Below are 20,034 nucleotides of genomic sequence, written 5' to 3'. Positions count from 1 at the left end.
AGCTTAGAGTGCGCTGGCTGGCCATTTAACAATAGGCCATTAGCATGGCTCAGCATAGGGAAGGGATTTATTTAGGGGACACAGTTGCAAAGACAAACCAGCACCAGGTGCTTAATAGTGGTTCAGAGGTATTGGAGTGTTGCAGTGCTCAGAAAATGCAGCTGTGGGAGTTCAGAGACTTTATCCTTCATGTCTGTGAAATCCCACAATACCAGCAGAGATTTCTCAACTCTGCCCCAAGTACAAAAGCAGTTCAGGGAAATCAATGGCTCTGCAAGGGCAGCAGCTCCTACCACAGCCACCCTGGCTGCCCCAGCACTGCCAGGACTGGCTTTTGCTGGCACAGACCATACCTGTGTCCTCACACCCACCACAGGGCCACTTCCAAGGCCTGGTAGACCTCAGGACTCCCCTCTGTCCCTGGCAAATGCATCCTGAGCATGACACAGGGGAGGGACATGTTCTGCCATCCTGGGAAAGCCCAGTCCTCCCATCCCAGGCTGGGTTGGGCTCTGACATGAGCCTCCTTGCTCATCTCCAATGCTTGTACCATTGCCCAGAGCAGCTCTGGAGCATCAGCAGGCTCTGCCTGAGGCCTCCCTGTGCCTTGGTGGCCTGAACAGGCCTTGTCACCCACCAGAACCCTTCTCACTCCTGCAAACACCATGGCTCAGCCGCGGCTCCAACCCCTGTCCTGCCATCACCACTAGGGCAGCACAATGATCCCCAACAACCACCCATGGATGGGAACAAAGTCCTTAACAGCAGGGATAGGTGCTGAGCAAATCCCCTCCTGCCTGTGAGTGCTGCCCCAAAAGCACTCACTGCAAACTGTCCCAGTGCATCCCAGTGCATCCCATGTCCCAGCCAGGGGTCCCATGGCTGGGAGCCTTTGCACTGCTGTAGTGGAGCAGAAGAAGGGCCTTTGCTGGACCCAGAGCCTGCGTGGCCCCTTGCTCGCAGCCCTGGCAGCGTGTGGGGCCCTGCCATGTGCTGAGTGTGGTGAGGGGTCCCACGGCAGCAGGAGGGGCCGGGGGCAGGAGCTAGCGGCCGTCCCACACAGGCGGCACGGCAGCAGTGTGCCGAGGTGGAAGTAAAGAGTTACTGAGCAAGCAGACGTTCAATAATTCATGGTCACTGAACTGCAACAGGAACAACGACAAATAATAATACAGGAAAATGGGGGAAAAACCTGAAATCGTTAGGCCAGTGGTTCAAGCATGAAGAGTGTGTGCTGGGGGAGAGGGGTGCAGTCACACCATGCCTGGGTGCAGGGGTTGCTGCAGCTGCACCGTGGCCCTCTGCCCCTGGCCTGGCACTCTGGCCCAAGGGCTCCAATGGTGTTGTTGCTCCATGGGGGCTGTTCCAGGGATGTGTCCAGCCCAGGGGAGGCTGAGCAGTGCCATGTGCCAGCCCTCAGTGCCCTCTGAGCCTGGTCGGCATGCAGGGTGCTTCACGTGTCCAAGAGGCAGGAACGGCAGATCTACTCTCCCTAATCATAATTAGTGATGCTTGCCATGGGAGTTTGCAAACATGGTTTAATTAGAGCAGCCGGGCTCCCTCCACATGCTGCACCCTCCCCAGGGTCAAGGACAGAGTGGAGTGAGGGAAGCAGGAGCTGAAGAACGCTTGGCACAGTTTGGCTGCTGGGCCCACGCAAGATTTACCCCTTTTCTCTGCCCACAGCCATGGCCCAGGAGGCTGTGCTTAGTTTAGCTCAGCTGGCAGGACTCACCTTGTGTCCCTGCATGCACCCTCTCCCCAGGCTCCGGCACCACCAGGACTGCCTGCTGCTCCTGGGGGCAGGGGACACCTGTGCACAGTGACTCAGCCAGAGGCCAGCAGACACTGAGCTGGGAAATTTAATCTACAGCTACAAGAAAGGGCTGTGGAGTCTCTGGATGCATGAGCCTGCTGCTTCTGTCAAGATGAAAAATAGGAAAGGGGCGCAGGGAATTAGACAAAGGCCATGAAGCAGAGAGGGGGGGTGGGTAAATTCAGGAAGAGCAGGAAGTGGCTGCTGCAACCCCAGAATGGGCTGATGGCCAAACATCCTTGGTCCCCAAAGCCCTGCAGAACTGGGACCAGGATGGTGAGAGACATCAGTGAGTGCCAAGAAGGGATGGCTATTGAGGGAGAACAAGCCCCTGGCAGTCTGAACCTCTGGATGCAGCCAAGTCCAGCCTAGGTTGTCTCATCACTGACCAGGTTATCCGGAGGAATGAATTTGGGATGAATGAGAGCATCCTGAGCTCAAGGACAGTTAGCTGTGGTAGCTGTGCAGCAGCAGGCAGTGTGTCTGTGCAGGCTGAGCCGTGGACAGAACACCTGCAGTCGCAGCGTGGAAAGCAGTGACCTGGTCAGAGCTCCCTGCACGTCCCAGGAACTGCACTGGGGAACCTGGATGACTAATTGCCATTGTCACCATACCTAATTAGGAGGCTGGCCACAGCCAGCCGGAAACTGTAGGTGTTAATTCTTTCTGGCAGGGACGGTGCCCCATCCAGAGGGACTCCTGCCACCCAGCCTGTCCAGAGAGTTCCCATCGGCCCTGGCACCATGTTCTCATCCTCACTCTGCTCTGCATGCACCCCAGTTTCCATCGGTGGGGCACACCCCCCTGGACATCGCCCGGACACCCCTCCCCGGAGCCGCCCCGAGGGGGCACGGCTGGGGCGCTTTCCAGGGACAGGCTGGGGTGGATGGAGGTGCTGTCGCTCCGGGGGCAGGTGTGATGGTGCTCCCGCTGCCCTGAGGCCGCTGTGGCTGGGAGCGGAGCTCGGTGTCTGGGTGACAGGTTTACAAATCACCACCGCTGCGTGCAGAGGGAGCTTGGTTGCCTCGGCATTCATCCCCGCACTAATTGCTGCCTCCCCGAGGAACCCGATCCATCTCGCTGTAATTGACAAAAGGCAATTAAATAGCAGTTGTGAATAAAGGGGGACATCTCTGGAGGGCCCGGCAGGAAAGATTTAGGTGCTTTTCTCCGTGGTGCTTATGTTCCAGCGGTGTGGCCGGGCAGCGATGCTCGGGGTGGCCGTACCCCCTCTGGCCCTGTGCCCAGCGCTGAGGCACGGGCACTCTGCCCGGCTCCCAGAGCAGCCCTTTGCTCTCCCGCATCTCTCCCTGCCCTGCCAGCTGCAGGAGCATCCGCTTGCCCCGCGGCTGATCACCAGACAGACCCAGAGACCCAGCTGGCTGCAGGCTCTCTGGACACCTTCCTGAGCGCAGGAGCAGCAGGGTCCCGCACCCACATGGGGCCAAAGCCAGCACCCTGCAGAGAGCCCATCCCCGGGGCTCCCCTCAAGCCCCTGGAGCTGGGAGAGCCCCAGCATCTTCCTCTGCTGGGAACTGTGGGTTCATGGGGAGTGGAGGGCAAAACCACGCCATGGGAGTGCCATGGGAGCGCCCTGGCCCTGCTGTCTGTGCTGCCACCGAGCACGGCCTTGCAGGAGACAAAGGGCAATCAGCAGCGAGTGGCACAGCGAGTGGCACAGCGAGTGGCACGGAGCTGGGCGTGAAGAGCAGCTGATTGAGGAAGAGATGCGTCAGCTGCCTCTTGTGCACAGCAATCTCCTGATTGTGGAGAGCCGCAGGTGCGAGTGCTGCCAGCTCACCTGCAGAGAGGAGCTCTTCCTGCCGAGGTGGAAGGGAGGACAGTGGGGAGGGCAGGGTGTATGTGACAGGGTGTCCTGTGTCCCCATGTGGCAGTGCCCTGTGTCCCTGCAGGTATTTCTCTGCCAAGGGCTGGGCAGGTCTGCCCCAGCCTGGCAGGGACAGTCCACCTGGGGACCAGGGGCCGGCCAGCCCCAAGGGCAGCAGCAGGCAGGGGCACCGTGCTCCACTGTGTGGTGTCCAGCTTTGGGGCAGAGCCTGTCAACAGGGCAAGCTGTGCCCACCTTGAACAGGCCAGCTGCTGATGCTACCAGGAGCCAGCCCGTGGCATAGCAGAGCTACATTTTTTACCTGCTGTGTGCTTGGGTCAGGGCTCAAGAGCTGCCCAGGGAGAGGAAAGAAGAGGCAAAATGCCTGGGGTAGAGTTGCAGCCCCAGAGGCCCCGCTGTGTGCTTCATGCAGCTCCAGCCCCTCCCCTTGCCCCAGAATCTGCACCAGCACTGGCTGTGCATGACTCTCATTGAGAGAATGCCACCTGCCTGTGGTCCATGGGGGGCAAAGTACCAGAGCTGCCCTGTCCCAGGGGTGGCTGCCATGGGGCATGGGGCTTTGGTGGGGCTGCCATTTCCAGAGGTGGCAGATGGCAGGATGTGCTGATGCTGGGATGTTCTTCACCATCTGTTGGGTCTAATTGACTTCCCGCAGAAGTTCTTAAAAAAAATTAAACCAGTTGCAAGAAGAAAATTGTTAATTAAAAGGCCTTTTGATTAGATAGACAAATATTTACCAATTATGACTGACCCCGGCCACTCTATTTTTTGTTTGCAAACTCCACAATCAGCAGTTATCTCAGCAATTATGCCTGTGCCAGCAATTCCCTTGTGTAATGCCTCCCCTGTGGGGGGGATCCCTGCAGTGGTGGGGAGGCCAGTGGGAGGAGAGGGCCCAGTACTCCTGAGCAAGGGGTGAGCTGCCCACTGTGCCCTGGGCATGGCCATGCAGCACCCACCCACACCCTGCTGGTGTTACAGGTGCTCTGTTGTGGCCATGATGGTTTTTGGTGGCAGCATCCTCTCCTGGGTCCGGTGCCTGGCTCCAGGCAGGAAATTTAGGCTCACGCCACACTGTAAGCCGAGGGGACACGACTCCCAGCAGGAATGCTGTTTGTGCTTTTGGGGAAGCACACAGCAGGACTTCTGGCTGACCCCAGTGCCTTGGGATGGGCACACCCTGTGTCTGTGCCTGTGCTGTGCCAATGACTCCAAATCTCGTTGCCCACCAAGTGGCGCAGCCTGAGGCACACCAGTCCCCCTCTCTGCAGAGGGCACCAGTGTGGTCACACTGCACCAAGGGATGGGCTGGGAGGGAGTCTCGAGGTGTAGCACCAGCCACGCACTCCCAGGGCGGGATGTGGGTTTTAATGTGGTACAAAATTGATGGATGATTCTGAGCAAGCAAATGTTCAGTGTAAATTACCCATGTTAGGCTCCAATCCGTGGCTAATTCATTAGACACACGTTTCTACACAAAAATAAAAAGCCTTCTGCGCGCATTGTTCGCCAAATGCTCTGAGAAAAGACGTGGGGAGGCGAGGTAGTCTCTTGACCCACTCTTGAGGTTAAATCCTAATTCCCAGCCTCTCTGCTCCTGCTGCCAGGAGCGGGAACAGCTCCAGCTCAGCCTTCCAGGGAAGTGCTGCCAGTGCCTGCCTGCCCCAGAGCCTGCTCAGCTATGGGGCTCAGCACCCCTCGGAGCACGGAGGTGATGGAGAGGAGTGCACAGCATGGCACCGAGAGCACTGGCTGCCAGGGCTGCAGGGAGAACAAACCCTGGGCATCAGACCTGGCAGAGAGCCAGGATGGCTGTGAAGGCACATTCCCATGATGTAGCACTATTGAGAGTCTTATTAATGGAGTGGGAAAGCTAATTGTGATTAAAGTAACAACGGTGCTAAACAGATAATTCTGCCCTGAAAGGCAAGATAGATTTTTTAAAAATGAATGAAAAAGGAAAAGATAGAGTAACCGATCTTTAAAAATACAGAGATCAGTAAGTGAGGATTCATTTTTTTTATTAGCACAGGGCTCTCGGGGGAGGCATGTGTCTGATTCCCAGTGCCCAAGACTGTTCAGCTCATAATAAACGGCACACCGGTGCTGCTGGGCCTGCCCGCTGCATTGCCATGGCTACTGCACTCTGCCTCTGCAGAAACTAAATATTGAACAGAGAGCAGGTGTGCCAAGGATCCCAGCCCTCCCACGCCACCAGCACCATCCCTGTGGGCAGCTGGTCCCCCAGGAGGGAGAGGTTGGCCAGGGGCCACAGGTCAGTCCACGTGGCAACCATCCCTGTCTCAGCCTCCTGGCTGCAGGAGCCTTGACACCTGAGCCAGGGGCAGGGACAGGCCAAGCCCTGGGCAATGGGATCAGCAGGGAGCCTTCTCCAGGGAGCTTAAAATTACTGCCTGAATGGAGCAGCACTCCTTTCCCTGCCAACTGCTGCAAGGAGAGCCCAGACAGGGCTAACACAGTGCAGGCTGCCACAGCAGGACCCTTCCAGAACCAGGAATCCTCATCCCTGCGCTGGCCACAGCGGATGCGTGACAGGCACATCCCATGTCCAGCCTTCCTGCAGGGCTTGGCTCCTGTTTTCAGCAGATCCCAGGACCCAGGAACTCAGCAGACATCCTGTGGCTCCTTCTGCCCGCAGTGACGGGCGCAGGAGGCAGCGGGAAGGAGTGTGCGTATCAGGATGCTGGAGGTTATTGCTTTCATTAATAGCTGCATGAGAGCGCTCGAGGTGAGCCAGGCAGGAGCAGAGCCCAGCTCTCAGCATGGCTCCTGCCTGCAAACAGCCCTCGCCTCCCTTGTGCTTTCCAAGGGCTCCCCAGGGCCGGTCTCTGCCCAGCGGCAACGGGACTCCTGCTCCTGGGTGCCCCTGGGTGTTCAGCACCCCACTGCTCTCCCACCCCCACTGTGCATTTCTGCTCACCCCTCTAAATGTTCTAATACTGTAAAAGATCCATCAGAAACCTTCCACTCCAGAGGGATATATATTATCTAAATTTGATAAGACAACTTAATTTCTCTCCGTGTCTGTTACTGGTGATAAAACTGGGAGACTTTTATGACCCGGAGTCCTCTGTAAGATTGTCAGGAACTTATTATACAAGGTATAACTGGATTTCTCTCCACAGATGGCTCGCAGCCATGAGCTGTAACGCAATTCTGCAGCACATTTGGTAGAATAAATGCAAAGAGCTTGTTACAGTGAGTTAGATAAGAGAGACGGGAACACAGCTCTCGCAGGCTAATTCGGCATCTGATCTGCCTTTTTCTCACTGTGAAGGACGACTTGGAAAAGTGCATTTCACACTGAGGAAAGAGCCAAGCCCTTCCCAGAGCCACCTGGGATTGGTGCAGCAGCCAGCATGGTGCACTCAGAGGGACAGGACCCAGCGTGTCACAGCAGAGCTGCTGCCCTGGCCCTTTGTGCGTGCCACTGCTGTGTCCCCGGTGCCAGCAGGTGCTTTCCCACGTGGCACCAGGGCCAGCAGGTCCCTCTCAGAGGCCCTCATGGCAGGCTCATCCGTTACACTTATCACATAGCCCATTCAGGCTCTGACCAGATAAAGACTGGTGATTTTTTATTTACTGATTTTTTATTTCAGCATCCTGCAGGCAGGATGCCATGCAACACACTCATTTATCTCAATTTGCTCCCTCCCACCTCCCATCCCTAATTTTTCAGCAGAGCCTGGAGGTGAAAGCCTTATCTCTGTGGCTCTTCTGCACATGGAAAGCAATCATGGCCTCTCCTTGTAGGGGCCCTGGTGGGGCTATTTGTTGTCGGGGCAGTAGCTTTGTGGACTGGAAATGAGACAAATCTCTCTGCAGCTTCTCATGGCCCTGGGCTGGGGCAGACCCTGCACTGCTGTGTGGGGCTGCAGTGGGGCTCATGTGCGGGGCTGCAAGAGCTCCCAGTCACATGTCAGCTCTCCAGCGGCCATCCCCAGACAAGAAATGCTTTCCCAAGCTCAGACCACGTTAGAGCAAGTGGGAATTGCTGAAAACCATCAGGTGGTGACAGCATGTTCCTCGTGTAGCACATATTCCCCTGCAGTTCCACTGGCTGCAATCCCTGGAGTGGGCAGCCCCAGCCCCACAGACCTTCTGCAGGCAGCACCCTGGTGTCACACTGTCCCCAGAGCCTGGGCCCTGCCAGCCCCTGAACCACTGCCAGAGCCCCTGCAGTCATTTGGAAAAACAGAGCTGCTCCCTGGATCTTGGGTTCCAAGGGAATGGCAGAGCCATAATCTCAGCTCAGGGCAGAGGCTGCAGCACAGCATGGCCACGTTAATGCTGGGTGAAACATGTTGTTATGTGCATCAGGTTTTGTAATGGAACATGTTTAAAATTCAATAGAAAGAAAGATTAAAAAATAAGTTTCTTATCTAGAGGAGCCATAGAGCCAGTGAGGAAATTATGAATGTCTCGTTGTCCAAGGTTAAAGAGTGAGAGCTGAGGCATGAAAAGGCAGGAGATAAGATGAAATGTTTTCTGTTTAAATGAATGGGCTCCACTCTGCTCCCTAATAAACGATCAGTGTCAATATGACAAATTAATTCTGCATTGAGCTCCACTCAGGGCTCAGTGTGTGCAGGGTGGGGAGGGTCCCAGCCACGGCCAGACCTGTGTCCAGCCAGCCCTGCACTGCTCTGGGAGGGTGGTGCAGGAGAGGCCCGGTGTCCCTGGCTCTGCTGCCCCTCTCCATGAGGAGGGGATGGGATGCCCCGAGCCTCAGCTGTGTGCTGCAAGCACCTGTGGGTTGGGCTCTGACTGGGAGCACTTTACCCATGGGCAGAGAGGGGACCACTCAGGACCCCAAGGACAAGGGGACAGGGATGACGCATCCCAGACTGGCAGCTGCGGCGGCTGCAGCAGAGCTGTGCCAGCACGAGGAGCTGCTGGCAGAGCAGCCAGGTGACCCCACGCAAGAGATTGGACCTTTTAAAAGAGACAGTGACAAATGAAGCTCCGTTCCGCTCGAGGCACCGAGGAAGGGGACAGGGAGGTGCTTCCAGGAGCTGCAAGCTGAAGGTCACTCAGGAGCCAGATGGAGCTGCCATGGGGCAAGGGGGGATCCAGGAGGGGACAGTGCAGGACAGGAAGGTGCAAGCAGGGTGGGATGGTGGATGTGGCACCTGATGAGCCTCTGTGCCAGAGGTGCAGACGGTGCTGGGAGGAGAGGGCAAGAAGGAGCCCATCCCACCCTGGGAGCAGGGGGTCTGTGGATGATGCTCCTCAGCACTGTGGTACATGCCTGGCACCATGGCCTGGCCATGGGTGGCCCAGCCAGACCCACTGTGGGCCTGGCAAAGCCCCACACCAGAAAGCGATGCTGCTGATGGGGACTTGTTTTCCACTGATGAGCAGGAACCCAGGGAGAGGAACCCAGGGAGAGGAACCCAGGGAGAGGAACCCAGGGAGAGGAACAGGCTGTGTGGCCAGGCAAAGCTCAGTGAACCAGCCACTAGTCCTGACACTTTCAAGGCACCATTCCTGCTGGAGAGCAGCCTCCAGCCAGGCCCTGGAGCTGCACCACACAGGGCAGGAAAAGGCCAGGCATGCCAGGCCAGCAGGTGCCAGCCGAGGCAGGGCCGTAACAGCAGCTGTTATTACTCACAGGAGATCCTTAGTGCAAGACATACTCTTGCAGAAGACAAATCACAGCTGACACACAACACTATTACTCCATGTTTATCTCCAGCTGCCTGAGGGCAAAAGCAGGTGAAGTTACAGAAAATGTGGGGTGTCTGGAGCTTAGCATTGCTGCAGCCCCGGGCAGATCCACATCCCTGACTGCACTGGAATCACTCACAGCCAGCCTCTGTCCAACCTGGCACAGGCAGGGACAGAGCAGAGCCCTTGAACTGGGGAGGCATCTCCATCACTGCTGTGGGGCTGGACTTGCTTCTTTCACTGGAACCCAGCTGACCAAGGAGGGTTCAGTGCCATCGTGCTGCCCTCGCCCCAGCACCGTGGCTGGCATGGGAATGGGGCACTGCAGCAGCTGGGCTGTAGGACCTGCTCTGGGAAGGGTTAACAGCCTTCCACACTGACACTGGAGCTGGAATGGAAAGAGTATCTCAACAGCTGAGATTAAAACAAGAAAATGAGTATAGAAATTATGTTTGTTAAAGCGAAATAGCTAATATAATCCTCAAAGGATTTTTCCTTTTGACTTAAAAAAAAATCTAATATCTTCATTTCCATACCTTTTTTAAGCTAATTTGTGGAAAATTAAAATAGTGAACCCACAAAGGCTGCAGTTTAATTGAATCTTGCATCAGCCCTTGGTGAGCAGTCTCTCATGGATTCCTTGATTAGTTCCCTCCATTAAATCATTTTTGCATCGTTTAGCTGAGATACTGTCTTCTGGCGGGTCTGGGACTCAGGGACCTGGATAACTCAGTCTCCATCTGAGCAGATGTAAAACGACACGCCGTGCTCTGGAGAACTGTCTTATTTGGCCTCCTGTGTCCGTGGGACTCGCTGCTGTGTCTCTCTGCCTGGGCAGGAGCAGGCACGGGCTGCCCTCAGCACCAGGCCTGTCTGGGGCTCAGCACATCCCCAGGCAGAGGCACAGCTGCAGGGCTCACACTGGAGTGAGCCCGGTGCTGGCAGGATGGGGAGCACAGGAGCAGGGGGAGCAGTGCTTGGAGCTAGACAGCTCAGAGTGGGTGCACTCACCCGGCTGTGGGAGAGGTGCAGTGCGGGAGGGACCACAGTGTGACATCCTGGCAGGGGCAGTCCTTCCTCTCTGCCCACCTGGAATTCCCTGTGCCTGTGCTGCAGGCACCAGCCCTGGTGGAGCCACCGGTCCCCAGCATGGGCAAGCACACAGGATGCAGCCTCAGTGCTGGCAGCCACTGAAGTTCACCTTCTGTGTCTCCCTGCTGAATCCCCTCTTTTGAAGTGTGGATCAACTACACCTATCAGGGATGGCTCTTAATTCAGAGCATTTACAGCCTCCCCTGTACCATGGCACAACATCCCTACAGGGACAGGGTCACTCAGTCTGTCTGGAGGCACCAGCAGCAGCTGCACACCAGGACAGCTGGCCTGGCCCTGGCCCCGGTGAGCCGTGTTCCAGCCCTGCCAGTCTCCTGACCCCATTGCAGTCAGTCTGGTGGGTGCTGGATGAGCCAGCTCTGCCTCCTGCATCCCCTGTGCAACTCTGGCACCTCTCACTGCCCCAGCAGTGGTGCAGGAGTGTTCTGATGGCCTTGTCAGGCTATCATGTCCCGTAGATTAAAACAGATTTATATAAAGTCCTTTTCACCCCATTAGATTACTCTGGATTAACCTTGATCTCAGTAATAGATGCTATAAATGTAAGTCCCGCTCAGGGGGATTTTATCCATATGTTCTTGGAAGGCAGAAAGTAGATAAATTCTTAGAGAAGGTCTTACTGAGCGATTAGAAAGATTTAACCTCTTCAGAGTCAGCTGCAGCCTCTGCTGGGCGAGTGCTCAGCCCCAGGCAGTGTCCCCCAGACCCACCTCCCCCAGACCCAAGCTGGGACACATCCTGTGCTGTCTCTCAGGGCTGGGGACACAGCGTGTTGTGCTGTGTGACCTGACACCTGCTGCTGTGTGGGGCTGCCCTGTAAAGCCTGGACTCTGCACCCACCCGAGAGTCCCACTGCAGTCACCTGGAGGGGCTGGTGGCCACCAGCACCTGAGCTGTGCTCATGAGCCCTGCACGGCCCCTTCAGAGCCAAGGGCTGCCTGATGCTGCTGCTGCCCTTGATTTATGGCCTGTGCTTTCCTTGAGAGCTTTGTCCTTCTCCATCAGCAGAAGGGCCAAGCCTGTTGGGCAGAGCCAGCTGCAGCCCTTCAGTGCCTCGTGGCTGAGAAACAGTTAATGCAAGGAGGGATGAAGGCAGGACAAGGAAATTCAAGCAGCTGTTCCAGCAGAGGAAGGGGGGAGCCAGCACATCGCACTACCCAGCACATGTAGGTGTGGCCCGAAGGGGTGGCAGCAACCAAAATTAATTCCCCATCCCCTCCAGCTGCTGATATTAAATTGCTCCAAGAGCAGGCTGGAGCCAGAGCCAAGCTCAGCTCTTCCAGGAGGGTCTGACCAGCAAGTTGCCTTCTGCTTGCTGATCAGAGAAGCACCTAATGGAGGAAGAAGAATTTGGCACTGGGCTGGGCTGCAGAGAACTGGCCCTGCTGGAAGCCACTGCGATCATGCAGCCCGTGCAGGAGAGAGGAACAGGCTGGTGACAGCAGGCACAGGAATGAAGAGGAGTCAGCTCTGTGGAGCAGGGCAGTGCTGAGGAGCCACAACATTCTGGGTGGTCTGTGGGGTTCCCTGGTGGGGGCTGCAGCGCTGCTGCAGAGCACTCTGAGGCTGGAGCTGGTGGAAGGGTTTGACTTCAGCGTTAATCATTGACTGCCTATCAGGCTCCTGGCAGAGCTGGACAGTGGCAAGAGGGGCTGCAGTTTCACCTGTTCACTCCCAAGCCAAGGTGCTTTGCCTTGTTGGGGCATGGGAGACAGCCCTGATAGACACAGCCCTCTCAGTGCTGCCCGCCCTGTGGGTTGCATGACCAGCCTGGACTGCAAACCTCTACTGCAAGGGCACCACTCCCTGGGCTGGGGGGAGGCAGGGAGCTTACCCAGACCTGCCTGCAGCACAGGAGCACCAGGGGGAGCATGCCATCCCTCTGCTCATGCCCCCAGCCAGGCACCTCTGCACACATGGTGGAAGTACAGGAGGACCTGCACTGTTAGCAAAGTTTGGTGTGTGTGATTGCACCTGATGAACTGTGGCACAGGGACAAGCCAATCCAGCTGGCATGAGCAGAGCTCTCTCTGAGGCAGCAGGCACAGGGGATGCAGAGTCAATACTTCAGCCCCTGTCCTCAAGGGCCAGGGTGTTCATTACTGCAATGACCTTGCTGCCTTCCTCCTGCCAGTGGCCACAGCCACACATACCCCCAGGGAGGGGAAGCTCCTTGTCCCTTGGATCAGCCAGGACCCACACTCCATCCTGGCTCTGCACCTCTTGCAGCAGGAGACATTTCCTGTGCTGGCTCTGAAGGGCCATGTCCATCCCACATACCACAGGAGTCCTGAGCAGGTACAAGGCAGTTTTTGAACAATGACTTGTGCCTCAGGAAGAAGCACCAGCAAGAAGTGACTGCTCCTCATAACCACTGGTGGGACCCAGGCTGATGGCAGCAGCTGTGGAAGGCATCACTCCCAAGTCTGCCCTGACCTGCTGCACAGCACTGCAGCACTGGTCCTGCCTTAGTGCTGCTGCCACTGGCAATCTGCAGAGCACCTGTATGCAGCCCAGCAGGCACCCTGCTCCCTGTCCAAGTTCCATCTCTCTTCCTTGCTGACCCAGCTACTTTACATGCTCAGCTGAGCCTCCCACACCCCTTGCACCACCAGCCTGCCCAGACCCCTGTTCTCCCTGCCTGAGGAACCTCCTTCACACTGCCCTTTGCAGGGCCTCTCCTCAGAATGTGGCTGCCACGGGCATCACCAAAGGGCTGGGGAGTGCCAGCTCTGGTGTGGAGCTGGTGGGAGCCCCCAGTGCTCTCGAGACACCCCAATGCACTGGTGCCGACACAGCGGGGTGGCTGCAGGCAGCACAGGCACTACCTGCATGCTCCAGCTCGCAGGGAGCAGCTGGAGCAGAACAAGCACAGCAGCAGCCTCCTTCCTGCACCTCCACTGGGTCACCAGCCACGGGGAGCATGGGGAGCCCTGGCCATGCACACCACGCTCCCAGCCTGCGCTGTCCCCAGCCACTGCCGCGAGGTGCCGGGGTTTGTCCTGCTGTGCCCCACCTCCCAGGGGGCCAGGAGGTCTTACCGAGACGTACAGAAATTCTGCCTGCTGCCATGAGCTGTCACCTCCGATTCTGCTGAATATTTAAAAACCGCCTGAATCTGAAGTGACAAATCCATCATTGACCATCTGCCACTCTGCACGGTCACCCTGCAGCAGTCCCTGACATTTCCAGCTCTGCCCTGACACGAGCCAGTAACTCAGAGATGGAAGGCATCAGCCTCAGCAGGCTGACAGGCACTGCCCCCCGCCTGCCCCAGGCCCCTCGGCAGCCCATGCACAGGGACAGCCGGGCTACGGGCCCCTCCTGCCCCTCCCTGCCACAGACTCCGTGTCTGTCTGCTGCTGCTGCCACCGAGCACACGGCTCCACGCACACCGACCCCACTGCCAGCACAGTCTGGGGACAGAGCCAACGGGACACCCTGCTGAGGGCACGGCCATCCCCAAAGCTTGCTGTGAGCATCCCTCTGCCATCCCTCAGAGGAGTGCTGTCCTGGGGAACAGGGATTGCTGCAAGCCCTACAGGCAGCACTGAGTCCTCCTGCACCTGTGCCAGAGGTTTCCTCAGCACAGCTGAGTGAGTGGGGCTCCGCTGTGGGCCCCCAGGAGCCTGTCCCTCTCTCGGGCTGCACAGGAGTCCTGCCGTGTCTCCATGGCCAGCTGGAGGAGCCAGGCTGCCTCATACTCTGCACAAGGGTTAGGGTGGATGACTGCTTGAACATAGAAACAGCCCATTCTGGGGTCCCCTCCTATTCCTTGACAGTGCCTGTCCTGCACACCAGGCAGGACAGCATGGATGGTGCAGGGAACAGGCTGCTTTGAGGCAGTCATTCCCAAGAGAAGTGCAAGTGCTCATTGCCACACATCCCCGTGGCAGCACAACTGCACTCACTGCTTGGCTGTAGGTGGTTGTCCTGCAAGCTGAGCCCATGCTCAGCCACCCTCGCTGCCCCACAGGGACAGGTCTGGGGGTCCCCTCTGAGAGGTGGTCTCCCCTGTGGCTACTCCCCACACAGGATGCAAGAGGAATGTTACAACTACCCACTTTCCAGCAAGGCTCCTGCACCCTGCACACCTGCTTTAGGAACACATGGGTGGCACTGCTCATTTGGGCTCCGAGCCAGTGGCAGTCCAGGCTCCAGCATGGAGCAGGGGAGGCCCAGGAGCTCTTCTGGAGCAAGGGATGCTCTGGGAAGGCAGCATGGCTCTTATACCCCGTGGCCCCAAGAAGGGCCAACAGCTCCTCTCTGCAGAGCTCCTCCTGGCAGCTCTCCATAAAGGAACTGCACTAGCAAGGCCACAGGACTGCTCACCAGCTCTCCTGTGTCTGCAGCAGCTCAAGGGGGAGGCTGTGGGGCCAGGTGCCAGGAGACCCCACAGGGGATGCTGTGGGCCATGACCCTACACCTCCTGCTTGGCTCAGACCCGAGCAGAGACAGCCGGGCTGACAGAGAGCTCCCGCCAGCCATTCGCTCCGAACTTGTAGCTGGCACAGAGCTGCAATTTACAATCAACCTGCTGTTTGAGCTAATTGTGCTGTAATTGCTGAGCTGTGCTCCCTCCTGTTCCACCAGCGAGAGGCGGTTCTCACACATCTCTTGGCAAGCTGGCACATCCATGGTCAGCCCCGGCGCTCAGCTCGCATGCTTCCACCCAGCTATGCCCCGGGCAGAGGCAGTTTTCCTCTCACTCCTCTGCCAGGAAACACCACCCCGTGCTTGGCAGCTGCTGGTCTCTCTACAAGCCCTCATTGGAAGAGCTGCTGGAGGCCACAGGATGACCAGGACCCCGGTGCCACGTACACGTGGATGGGCAGGCGCCGGGAACTTCATCGAGATGCCTCTGCCCCCTGGGAAGGCATCTTGCCAATGTTTCCTTTATATTGGATAAAATGTGGGCAATTGGAGGAGCAGAGCAGGCTGTGCCTGGGTTCAGGGAGCGACTGGGTAGGGCCTGGGGTCCCATTGTCCTGCTGCGAGGCAATGAGCTGATGAGCACTAGGGAAGGCAGATGCCAGGTCATCAATTGTAATTAAAGGACACTGTCACTGCCGGGGTTGGGCTGGTTCCCAGAGCTCCTGTCACTCCCCCGTGCTGACACGGCAAAACTCGTACATCCTCTGTGCTATTTAAAAATCCCATCTTTAATAACTCGGAGACATCAGGAACCTGCATGACAGGCACAGGGGTATGTCAGACACCAAGGGGACAAGCCCAAGGGGAAGCCACTCCCTGGGGATCAGGGGATGCTGCAGGTGGTCCCAGCCCCATGTGAACAGGCAGGCGGCCCCCGGGCTCAGTGTCCCCTCCAGGCTCAGTGTCCCCTCCAGGCTCAGAGCCCCCGGGCTTGGTGCCCTCGGCTGTGCCCTGGGGTGGCACTGGTGCGGGGTGGTGGTGGGGCAGCACCGCAGGCAGCACCGCCGGCTCCCGCTGCAGGCGGCGTGTGCGCAATCAGCGCTAATCAGGTCGCTCACTAATTGCGGGGCCTCCCGCAGGGTGGTGAGGGCTGGGGGGCACAGAGGGGGGTGGCACTGCCTTCCCCATCCCCTCTCCTGTCCAGGGCAGGTGTCACATCTCTTGTCAAAGGCATCTATGGAGAGTGGGCGTTAAACACTCACAAAGGCGCTGGGATTCTTTCAAGTGAGAAGGGTTTGAAAAGTCAATTTTCCTGAGAAAATTTGTCTCTCTTCACACCCCAGCAGTTTTCTCCAAGGACACTGTACCACTGTGTTTTTCCCACAAAGAGTCACTTGTGGTCCCAGTAGTGGGCAGCCTCATCCTGCCTGCCTGGTGTCCATCCTCACTGCCTGGTGTCCATCCTGCCTGCCTGGTGTCCATCCTCACTGCCTGGTGTCCATCCTGCCTGCCTGGTGTCCATCCTGCCTGCCTGGTGTCCATCCTCACTGCCTGGTGTCCATCCTCACTGCCTGGTGTCCATCCTGCCTGCCTGGTGTCCATCCTGCCTGCCTGTTGTTCCCATGGGATTCCCAGCTGGGAGGCAGAGGAGATTGGCTGGGCACTGACCCTCCTGGCAGGGACTCCTGCCCAGCACATCTGGCTTGTCAGGAAGTCTGCAGCATGTCCTCATCATGGGTTTGTGCTTTCAAACACATCCCTACCTGACAGGCTGAGGCCTATGTGAATTCCCACCATAGTCACACTGAGAGCTATCAAACTATCTAATTTAATTTCTTTGTGAAAATAAATAGCTAAAGTGGCCCTAGGTACATGCATAAATACTTCAGCTTTATGTTGGGCCTGTTATTACTTCTCCCAGCTCGTGCAGTTGTAATGCACACTTAATAAGTACATATTTATTGCATGTCTCGTCCTGGTGGAAGAGTAAGGAATTTTTGCTGAATAAGCAGGAAAACAGCTTAGTCTGTAATAAAAAAGGGAGGGAGTTAAACAAAAATATGCTGGGTAATTAATGATTGAGCTTTGAATGGCCGTAATTTTTTATTAAGCAAGTATGCAAATATGGCATAAGTGGCTGTGTTAGTATTCAATGGCTTTTTTTCAAATATTGATGGCTGATCTCTGGTAAAACTGTCTCTCTTTTCTTCATGCCTGTATGCACGATGATGAGCTAACGTGAGCTGTGTGTCCATGTGGGAAGCTGGGAGCATGTACCCAGGGAGGTGTGCTGCTCCTGTGCAGCCCTGGCCAGCATCCCTGGTCCACACACCCCCTCATCTCCCTGCTGCCAGCCGCTGGCTCTGTCTCTGCTGCTTTCTTTGCCTCCCCGATCCGTTTGTTGCACGCTTCATTAATCCTGATAAATGTGTGGGTTAGTGCTGGGAGAAGCAGCTCCAGGGATGCTGCCACCATGGAGCTCCCCGTGCTCCGCTCCCGCTCTGTCGGGGTCGGGTCGGTGCTGGCACCCTCAGGCAGCCCCTCCGGCAGCCCTGGGACAGTGTCCTGCTCTGCAGCTGGCACGTGTGGCTGTGGAGCAGGGAGAGCTGGGGACAGGCACAGAGAGAGGGAAAATGAGCCCCAGCCCTGTGGAGCAGAGATGTGCCATGCACAGCTGCCCTGTCCCCAAGCACCAGCCCCACAGCCATGCCAGCCAGGATGGGCGTGCAGGTGACAAAAAGTTACTGAGCTGTGGCCAAACCATCACTCCTCTAGGTACCAGCAACTGCTGTACCCTGTGCAGACCCTGGGTCACAGCAGGGCAGCACGAGGGGTGACACAGACTCCATGGCTGCCCCTTCAGCAAGAGGAGGGTCCCCAGGGTGTGTGTGGCTGTCCTGGGGCTGCAGAGATGGGAGAGGATATGGCAGCACTGTGGGTGTCCCAGCCACAGGGGCCAGTCGAGCTTTTGGCACTGCTGCTGCTGTGACACAAGGGAGCCCTGGAGATCCTGGGGAGTGCCCATGGACAGCACCTGGAGGCTCTGCTCCCCAGATGAGTCCTGCTGCTGTGTGGTCAGAGAAGTTGGCTTGGTGGAATGGTTTTTGACATGCCACATGAGCTCCAGAGGGAGCAGACCCCGAGTCCCTCTTCCCATCAGAGCAGCAAGGCAGGGAAAGGCACCAGCCAGTGAGGACATCCAGGCTGCAGGAGTGACAGGGCCATGGCAATGCACACAGCAATGCTGGCAAATAGCAAGCTGATCTTCCCATTAGCCCTCATTAGCACGTGGCTGAAAGACAACACGAGTTTAAATTAAGAAGACATCACAATGGTCCCAACTGTGTTACTGCTGTGCTCGAGAAGAGCCCGACAGCTGCTATTTAATACACCTTCATGATCTGTCAGGGCACATGCGCTGCACAGCACAGCGTCTGCCTCAGCACACACATGCTTCTGCATGGCTGCACACCTCCACACGCACACAGCACCTGCCTTGGCACGTGCCCAGCGCCCTGCACATGTGTGTGCAGGGGCAGGACAGCCATGCTCAGCCCAGGGTGTGTCCCTGGGGCAGGAGGTGGTTCCTCCATCGCCAGAACACCTTGCTGTGGCTCCACGTGTGCCTGTGCTGGCGATGGATGAGCCTTCGTGTGAGGCCACGACACAGCTCTCTCGCACTGTGCTCTCCTGAACCCAGGGAGCCAGAAGGAGCCTGTGGATCTAAAGAACATCCAGAGTCAGACTGATGGGTGGGAGCTGCCAGGGGAAGAGCATCAGTCTGGGGTTGCTGCTCCCAGCACGGCAGTGGGATATCAGCACTCCATATTTACACTGCGCGTTGCCAGCGTGATGCCTGCTAATGACTCCCACTGGTACGGGGGAGCTGGTGGCTGTCATGAGAAGGAAGGAAAGAAAAAACCTGTTTGTGGGCATGAAGGGAGACAGAACCATGTGATGGGAGGTGTAGGGAGCTGGTGCTGAAGGTGTGAGCTTGCCCTTCTCAACAGGGACAGAGCTGATGTCCCTCATAGGTATTCCACATGGGTGTCCCACAAAAGGAAGCCTTGCCTGTAAGCTCATCTGCCATTCCACAGCTCATACCTGATGGCCTGCAGGAGCCCTGATCAAGCACTGCACTTGTCCTTTGTGCCAGGACTTGCAGAAGGGCTGGAGGGGTCTGACTGGTGAACAGAATGGGTGGCAGGTACTACACCGTGGTGGGACTCACAAGGGACAGGATGCTCCCACCAGTCTTGGCCAGGTGAGTGGGGAAACCTGAGTTCAGGGATAGGCTGTGCTTCCAAGGCCACGGCAGCAAGCAGCATTCTCAGCCATGGATTGTGAATTTCCTACACATTTAGTGACAGTATTGGAAATGCATCTGAGTCCATTAAACTCTTTCAGATAGCATTAACTATGTGTGCCATGTGTTGGCACAGGGAGACCTGCAGGTGCTGCCCTGTGCAGCTCTGGAAACTTCAACAGATTGAGAAGTGGTGGGCACTGACAACCGGGAACTGCTCCTGACTCACTGAGATCACTGGGCTCCTCTACCCACCTGCCAGGTTCTGCCCACACATCCACACATGGCAGTGCCCCAGGCAGGAGCCAGGCACTGCTCATGGCCCATAAAAGCAAGGTCTGGAGCCCAATGGTCTGCAGTCACCTCCCTGCAGGGAGCAGCCCAGATCCCAGCCCTGGGAGCATGGCCTGCCAATGTCTCAGAGAAATTAGTGTGGGGGGAGTGTCCGGTGCCCCTTCATGTCTGAGAGGGTGAGTGGGAGAAGGAGAGGTCATCTCCCCAGGCCAGCTCACTGGAGGAGCAGAAAGCTGCAGCACAGTGCAGACCTGCTGTCTCAATTATTTATAGGTACCATGGGTAGAACATGTTTTAATGACATTTGTGCTGGAGCTCAGCAGTGCGGATCCGCACCGAGCCAAAAGGAATATGTCAGAGGCTTTATGGCCAGCAAAAGCAGTGTGTCAATCACAGTGGCATGCTCACCTCAGCCCCTGGATCCGCTCCCCCTGCCCTGCGGAGAGCTGCTGCTGCCGTGATGGATTGATGGGCAAACCCACAGACACACCGGCATAAGTCACTGGGCTTTTTTATGGGTAAATCACAAGTAATAAGCTTTCTCAGTAGAATCAGAATGACATTCTGGAAAATTATGCTCTGGTTTTACAG

This window comes from Pseudopodoces humilis, chromosome 19, assembly GCF_049639895.1.
Source record: "Pseudopodoces humilis isolate 2021_Gansu_Grassland_sample_001 chromosome 19, ASM4963989v1, whole genome shotgun sequence".
NCBI lineage: Eukaryota > Metazoa > Chordata > Aves > Passeriformes > Paridae > Pseudopodoces > Pseudopodoces humilis.
The sequence above is the reverse complement of the archived record's forward strand: the minus strand, read 5'-3'. Positions refer to the sequence as shown.